At 38.9% G+C, this 7018-nt stretch overlaps 1 non-coding gene across 1 annotated transcript; it reads right to left on the bottom strand.

The window, feature by feature from the left end:
* Nucleotides 1-3144: 3144 nt before the first annotated feature.
* On the bottom strand, nucleotides 3145-3251 carry LOC120244237. Its single transcript, XR_005531511.1, has one exon. It is a non-coding gene; the product is annotated as a U6 spliceosomal RNA (small nuclear RNA).
* Between the last annotated feature and the right edge of the window lie 3767 nt (nucleotides 3252-7018).

Raw genomic sequence — 7018 nt, 5'->3', positions numbered from 1 at the left:
TTAATGGAAACAGCTCTTGTTGATGGGCTCCATCTTCAAGTCAGGTGGACCCCCTGCCTCATACTGCTTGGCTCTCAGCCAGGCTGCCAGGTGCCCTTGCATCTCTGCCTTCTGGACGGTGTCTGGCTCATCTCCACTCTGTGTGGCCGCTCCCGAGCAACCCACCGCACCAGTCTTACCCAACTGATCTGTCTTTGTCTCTCTTCTCTTCTGGGTATTTTCTCCATTAGAAATCTCATTTTATCATGTGGCTTCAAAATCCACATTCACCCGGAAGAATTTGAAATCTCTAACTTTTGTTACTGAAACGGCATCTAATCTTCCCTTTCCAGGGTCTCCTGATATTAGCTGGCTTCCCCAAGTGAGTGCTCCTAAAATGAAACACATCCACCTCCCTCCCTGCTTTTTCTCCTGAATTTCCCTACAACACTATTCTCCTGGACGCTCCACTGAAGGTCTAATTGTTATTTATTCATTCACTGAAAAATAAAAACCCAATCAAGCATATGCTATACACCGGGCCCTGGGGATTGGCCAGCTGCTGGGCATCCGGTCTTGCCACAGTCACCTTCAATTACCTTTTCCTTTATCATACAACCCATCACTAGGTCCAACCAACTCACAGTATCTTCCAAATCCATTCTGCCCTATGTCTTCCAGCTTCTGCTATACAAACTCCGATCTTCATAACCTCCGAGATGGATCTTTGCTATGGCCTCTTATTGGGCTGCTTTCCACGCTCCTTTCTAACTCACTTGACAATTCTGCACCAGATTAATCTTCTCAAAGCATGTTTATCACTCATCAGAAGCCAAGAGAGATAGGTAAAAAGACGGTGCCATCTCAACTAGCGTGGGAACTTGGGAAAATCGCTTATGTTTTCTGGCTCTGTTTGTTCCTTTGTAAAACGAATCCTTCCTCATTGTAGTGTTGCCAGGATTAAGGAAATGGTAACATTACTTAAGCACTTCAGACATAGTACTTCACTAAATCCTTGCAACAACACTATGGAGTATATACTATTATTATCTTCTTTTCACAAATAAAGAAATTGAGGCACAAAGAAAAAATAACTTGCCTAAATTCATAGTGCTAGGAAGAAACAAAGTCAGGATTCTTGGGACCCAGACCATTGGATTAAAGCCAAGATCGGGACCCAGATCATTGGATTCTAGAGTACAGGTTTTTTGGACACATAGTAGGTACAAAACGAATATTAACTCCCATCACCTTCCTAGATACATGAGCTAATTTTTTCTTCTCTGCGTTAACTAGATAGAGTTAGATTTCTAACACTTGCAAATGAAGGAATGTTAATTAATACGAGTGCCAAATTCATGGAGTTTTCACCAATTTATCTTTAGTGAATATTAGGGAGGCACAGGATAGTTTCTACACACCAACAAATCCAACTTTATATGCAGCAAAACATGGAACTTTTGAGTCATCTCTTTCAAATATATACAAAGCATTTTGTTTAATGGGACAAGCATAGACAGATTACCCAAAGAGTATTTCTCAAGTATGTTTTCAAAGCAAACACTCAAATGTTTACTCAAAAACATATGAAATTTCTACTCCTCAGGTTTATAGTTTCTTTGGAGTGTACAGTTTAGATTTTGAGCCTCTTCTTTATCCTGATACTGCTAGTATCTCACCTAAAGTGCCAACGGTCATTAATCAAATGAACTTGGACTTTATAGGTGGTTAGTTTATGCTCGCTCTTCCATTTCAAGTCACTTACTTACTCATTTAATCATTAGTCAAATATTTGAGCAGGTTTTATATTCTATTAGAAAACAGGCTGAAGAGCACAGCCACCAGCCCAAGAGTTGCTGGCCACACCTGTGGCATCTTTGCATCGCTAAATAAATACTCCATTCACTAAGAGTGTTGTCCATTTCTCTTCTTACCACCCTCACATCAGACTGTACTTTTACTTCTCAATCCTCCCCTTCCCAGCCACAGAAGGGACCCAAGGCTCAGCCCGAGGAATGCTCCCAGAATGTCTTCTTGGCACAGGACGTAGTCTAGGAGCCAGCACTTAGACTTAGGTCAGGTTTACTTTTATCTTTACATACTAAGGCTTTGCATATAAAGAATTTCTCTTTGAAGCATACATTTTGTTAAACAGCTTCATCTATGCTTGGTATTTTAAGCATTGAATCCAGCACAGGAGAAATGACTTTTGAATAATTTCTCATAGAGGAATTGTAAATAGAGCTAATAAATGCTGAGTTAGCTTTACAGAAATGTTGTACCTAGGGGCACTTGGGTGGCTAAGTCGGTTGAGTGTCCAGCTCTTGAATCTGGCTCAGGTCATAATCCCAGAGTCATAGGATCAAGCCTCACAATGGGCTCCACACTGAGCGCAGACCTCCTTAAGATTCTCTTTTCCTCTCCCTCTGTCCCACCCTCACTAGTGCACACACTCTCTCTTTTAAAATAATTTTTTAAAATATTGTACAAAAATAAACTAAGTAAATGAGTATAATACAAATCAAATAAAACAATATACTTGTCTGTATCTAATTTTATAGGGTCTTTATAGTTTACACTGGTTTTCAATGCTCAAGACAAAATCAATCGCTCAATTAATTAGATAGATAGATAGATAGATAGATAGATAGATAAACAGAAAAACTCCTGAAGTTTGCACTAAGATATAACCAATGTCTTTATATGTTCTTTGTGGTTCCATAATGCTGAGCTGGATGCATTGTTTGGATTAGAATTAATCTTTGGACAGGCAGATAGCTTTTGATTTTCATACATTTTATTTGAACTTTTTTCATCTCTCAAGGCAGACTTGGTAAGATTTATAGCTCTATAGATACTTCTAAAGGTTTTCATTGAGCCGCAGAGGTGCCCAAGGAACATTCAATCCCAAATTTAGGGAAAACAATAAACAGATAACTTGGTTACTTCCATAAAATCTGACAATGAGAGAGTGAATTTGTCAATAAATAAGCTCATCTTCTTTTTTAAGACATTTGCTATATTTAAATTTGCCTATCTGCTGATAATAAACAAAGGCACCAGAGTAGGAAGTATCTGATTGAACCGTCCCATTAAATCTCTCTTATTTTTTTTTTTTACAAATAGTTTATTGTCAAATTAGTTTCCACATAACACTCAGTGCTCAAAAATATGGAACGCTTCACGAATTTGCGTGTCATCCTTGCGCAGGGGCCATGCTAATCTTCTCTGTATCGTTCCAATTTTAGTATATGTGCTGCCGAAGCGAGCACTAAATCTCTCTTTTTGACTCATAGGAGACTCAAGCAAATTTGGGGGGAGGGAACTTTTAAGTAATGATACATGTTTATTAACCATCAAAGCCATTCACTGCTTAAAATCCTTACCAGGGGCTTCTAATAATCTATAGGATAAAATTTAAATCACTTGCCCTAATAAATTGTTGCTGACCACCCGTGCCCACACTCGCATCCCTCTGTGGTCCTCCTACAGCCATCCTGTGAACCTTAGAAAGTATTATTCTTCCACCTAATCCACCTACAACCAACACAGACAGCCAACGTTCCATGGAGAAATGGAAAATCTGAGCAGATCAATAATGAGTAAGGGGATCAAATCACTAATCAAAAACCTCCCAACAAAGAAAAGCCCAGGACCAGATGGCTTCACTGGTTAATTCTAACAAGCATTTAAAGAAGAATGAGTATCTTGACCTCTTCCAAGAAGAAGAAGAAGAAGAAGAAGAAGAAGAAGAAGAAGAAGAAGAAGAAGAAGAAAAAGAAAAGAAAGAAAGAAAGAAAGAAAGAAAGAAAGAAAGAAAGAAAGAAAGAAAGAAAGAAAGAAAGAAAAGGAGAGGACACTCTCAAACTCATTTTATAAAGCCAGCATTACCCTTACCCCAAAACCAAACAAGGCCACTGCAAGAAAAGAAAATTATAGACTAACATTCTTAATAAGCATAGATGCAAAAGTTCTAACTAAAATATGAACTGGGGCACCTGGGTAGCTCAGTCAATTGAGCATCTAACTCCTGATTCGGGCTCAGGTCATGATTCTAGGGTCATGGGATCGAGACTCACATCAGACTCCGTGCTGAGCGTGGAGCCTGCTTGAGATTCACCTCTCTCCCTGTGTCCCTCCCCTGTTCATGCTCGCTCTCTCCCTCTGTCTCTCTCTCTCTCTCTCTCTCAATTAAAGTATATATAAACTGAATTTAACAACATGTTAAAAGGATCATACACCATGATTAAGTGGGGATCTGTTCCAGGGATGCAAACATGGTTCAACATTCAAAAATAAATAAATGTGACACACATCATAACAGACTGAAATATAATATAATTTTGCATATGATATAAACATTTATATTGTATTTATTATAATATAATAAAACAAAAATATAATCATCTCAATAGATGAAAAAGAATTTAAAATTCAAAACTCTCGATATATTTGATATAAAAAGAATTTACTTTAGGGGCGCCTGGGTGGCTTAGTCGGTTAAGCGTCCGACTTTCGCTTAGGTCATGATCTCGCGGTTCATGGGTTCGGGGCCCCGCGTCGGGCTCTGTGCCGACTGCCAGCTCAGAGCCCGGAGCCTGTTTCAGTCTGTGACTCCCTCTCTCTCTGACCCTCCCCTGCTCACGCTGTCTCTCTCTCTCTGTCCTAGAAATAAATAAAACATTTAAAAAGAAAAAGAATTTACTTTATAATAAAAGCCATATATGACAAGTTTCCAGGGAATATCACATTCAGTAGTCAAAGCTCAAAGCTTTTGCTATAAGATCCGGAGCAAGACAAGGGTGTCCACTCTCACCACGTCTATTAAACATAGTATTGGAAGTCCTACCAGAACAATCTAGCGAGAAAAAGAAATAAAAACCTTCCAAATCAGGAAGGAAGAAGTAAAATCACACATTTGCAAATAACATGATCTTATTATATAGATGAAACCTGAAAAGACTCCACCTAAAAAGAAACAAACAAACAAACAAACAGAATCATATGACATTCTGTTACTACATTTACAAAGTCATTGTATTTTAAGGGCAAATTTTAAGCCATTCCAACCATTCCAAGGCTCTACAGTAGATGCACTCAATCTGCTTTATCTACTAATCTACTGCAGAGTCAGTTGCTAGGGCTTATTCCCAGGCTAGGGATCAGTCTCCTGATTGCCAGGGGGGTGTCAGTGCCTTATGGCCTTGAAGAAGTGGGAGACCAGCCGCTTTAGGAACTTAACCCGGTTGTGCATGTTGGCAGAGAGGAACAGCACTGTCAGGCATGAGGAGATAGGCTGGGGCAGAATATGACAGACCAGGACCCCCATGTTCTCCCCTCTTTCGATGGGGTGTGCTCCATTCCAGGTATAGTAAATTTCAACAGGTCTGACTTTCAGTAGAACAACAGGATCCCAGTAGATATTGAGTAGATCCCCCTTACACAAGTGTACAAAGTAACTCACCTATCCTAGAGGATATCCCATGGCAAATTCCAGTAGACAACACCTTTTGGTGTTCTCAGCACCATAGTTTAATCCACAGTGTGAGAGTTGGGGCCATAACTGTCTCCCTACACTTCCATACCTTTATAGTATTGGGTGCCTCAGCAGGGGTCCCCAGTCTGGCATATGGGGCCACAGATCCTACTGTTTGATCATTCAAATGCACTAAAGCCTGTGGCAGCACATTAGTACACCTGGCCAAGGTGGTTTTCCCTGTTAATAATCTAATATGTTGCTTTAATATTCCATTTTTCCTTTCTACCAACCAGTGCTTTATGAGCCAGGACATGGAAAACAGTGAGGATCACCCAAGGCTCTTGAGGTGAGCCCAAGTGTCTTTCTACATATCCTGATACCACAGGGCTTAGTTATGATAATCTACCCTTTGGCTTCCCAGTGTCTAAATTCTGGGTTAATCTCTTTAGGACAGCCCAGGATTAATGGCTAGAGCTCATGAGTGATCACCAGCAAAACTGCTCTGAGTTCAAAGCAGTTCAAAGGCTGCTTAGCTTGCTCCTCTTTCCATACAGATGGCATCAGTATTTGGGTTGAATAGCAACTTGAGTTTCTCTGCGTGTGGGTTTCCCCAACTAGAACTGTCTGTATATTAGACATCAGAGGAAATTTCCCCCATTTCTTCTATAGGCCACAGAGGCCACAACACGAATAAGAGTGGGGGCATTTGCAGGATCTACATATTCTATAGGACCCAGTAGCACCCACATTTCTGGAGACAGTGGGCTATACACTGAAAATTTTAAATCTTTGATGAAAATTTAAAGAAAACAGAAACAAATGAAAAGATATCCTATGTTCATGAATCAGAAGAATTAGTATCATTGAAATGTCCATATTACCTAAAGCCACCGATAGGTCAATGCAATCTCTACCAAGATTCCAATGTCATTTTCACAGAAGTAGAAAAAAGCAGTCCTAAAATTTGTATGGAACCACAAAAGATTCCAAATAGCCAAAGCCATCTGAGAAAATATATAAAGCTATAGGTATCATACTTCCTGATTCAAATCATATCACAAAGTTACAGTAATCAAAACATTATGGTACTGGCATTTAAAAAAGACACATAGGCCAACAGAATAAAGAGCCCCAAAATAAACCCATGCATATGTGGTCAATTAATTTATAACAAAGAAGGTGAGAATTTACAATGGGTAAAAGACAGTTTCTTCTATAAATGGTGCTGGAAAAACTGAGTAACTATATACAAAAGAATGAAATTGAACTCATATTTTATACTAGTTACAAAAATTAATTCAAAATAAAGACTTAAATGTTGTACATTAAACTGTAAAACTACTAGAAGAAAACCAGCAGGAAAAGCTCCTTAACATTGGTATTCACAACATTTTTTGGATATGACACCAAAAGCACAAGCAATAAAAATTAAATAAACAAGTGGAACTACATGAAACTAAGAAGCATCTCACAGAAAAGGAAATTGTCAACAAAATCAAATCTGAACCCACAGAATGAGAGAAAATATTTTCAAACCATATATCTAATAAGGGGTTAATA

The sequence above is a fragment of the Hyaena hyaena genome, unplaced genomic scaffold (genome assembly GCF_003009895.1).
Source record: "Hyaena hyaena isolate Hyena2069 unplaced genomic scaffold, ASM300989v1 scaffold_376, whole genome shotgun sequence".
NCBI lineage: Eukaryota > Metazoa > Chordata > Mammalia > Carnivora > Hyaenidae > Hyaena > Hyaena hyaena.
This window is presented reverse-complemented; position numbering and strand designations above follow the sequence as displayed.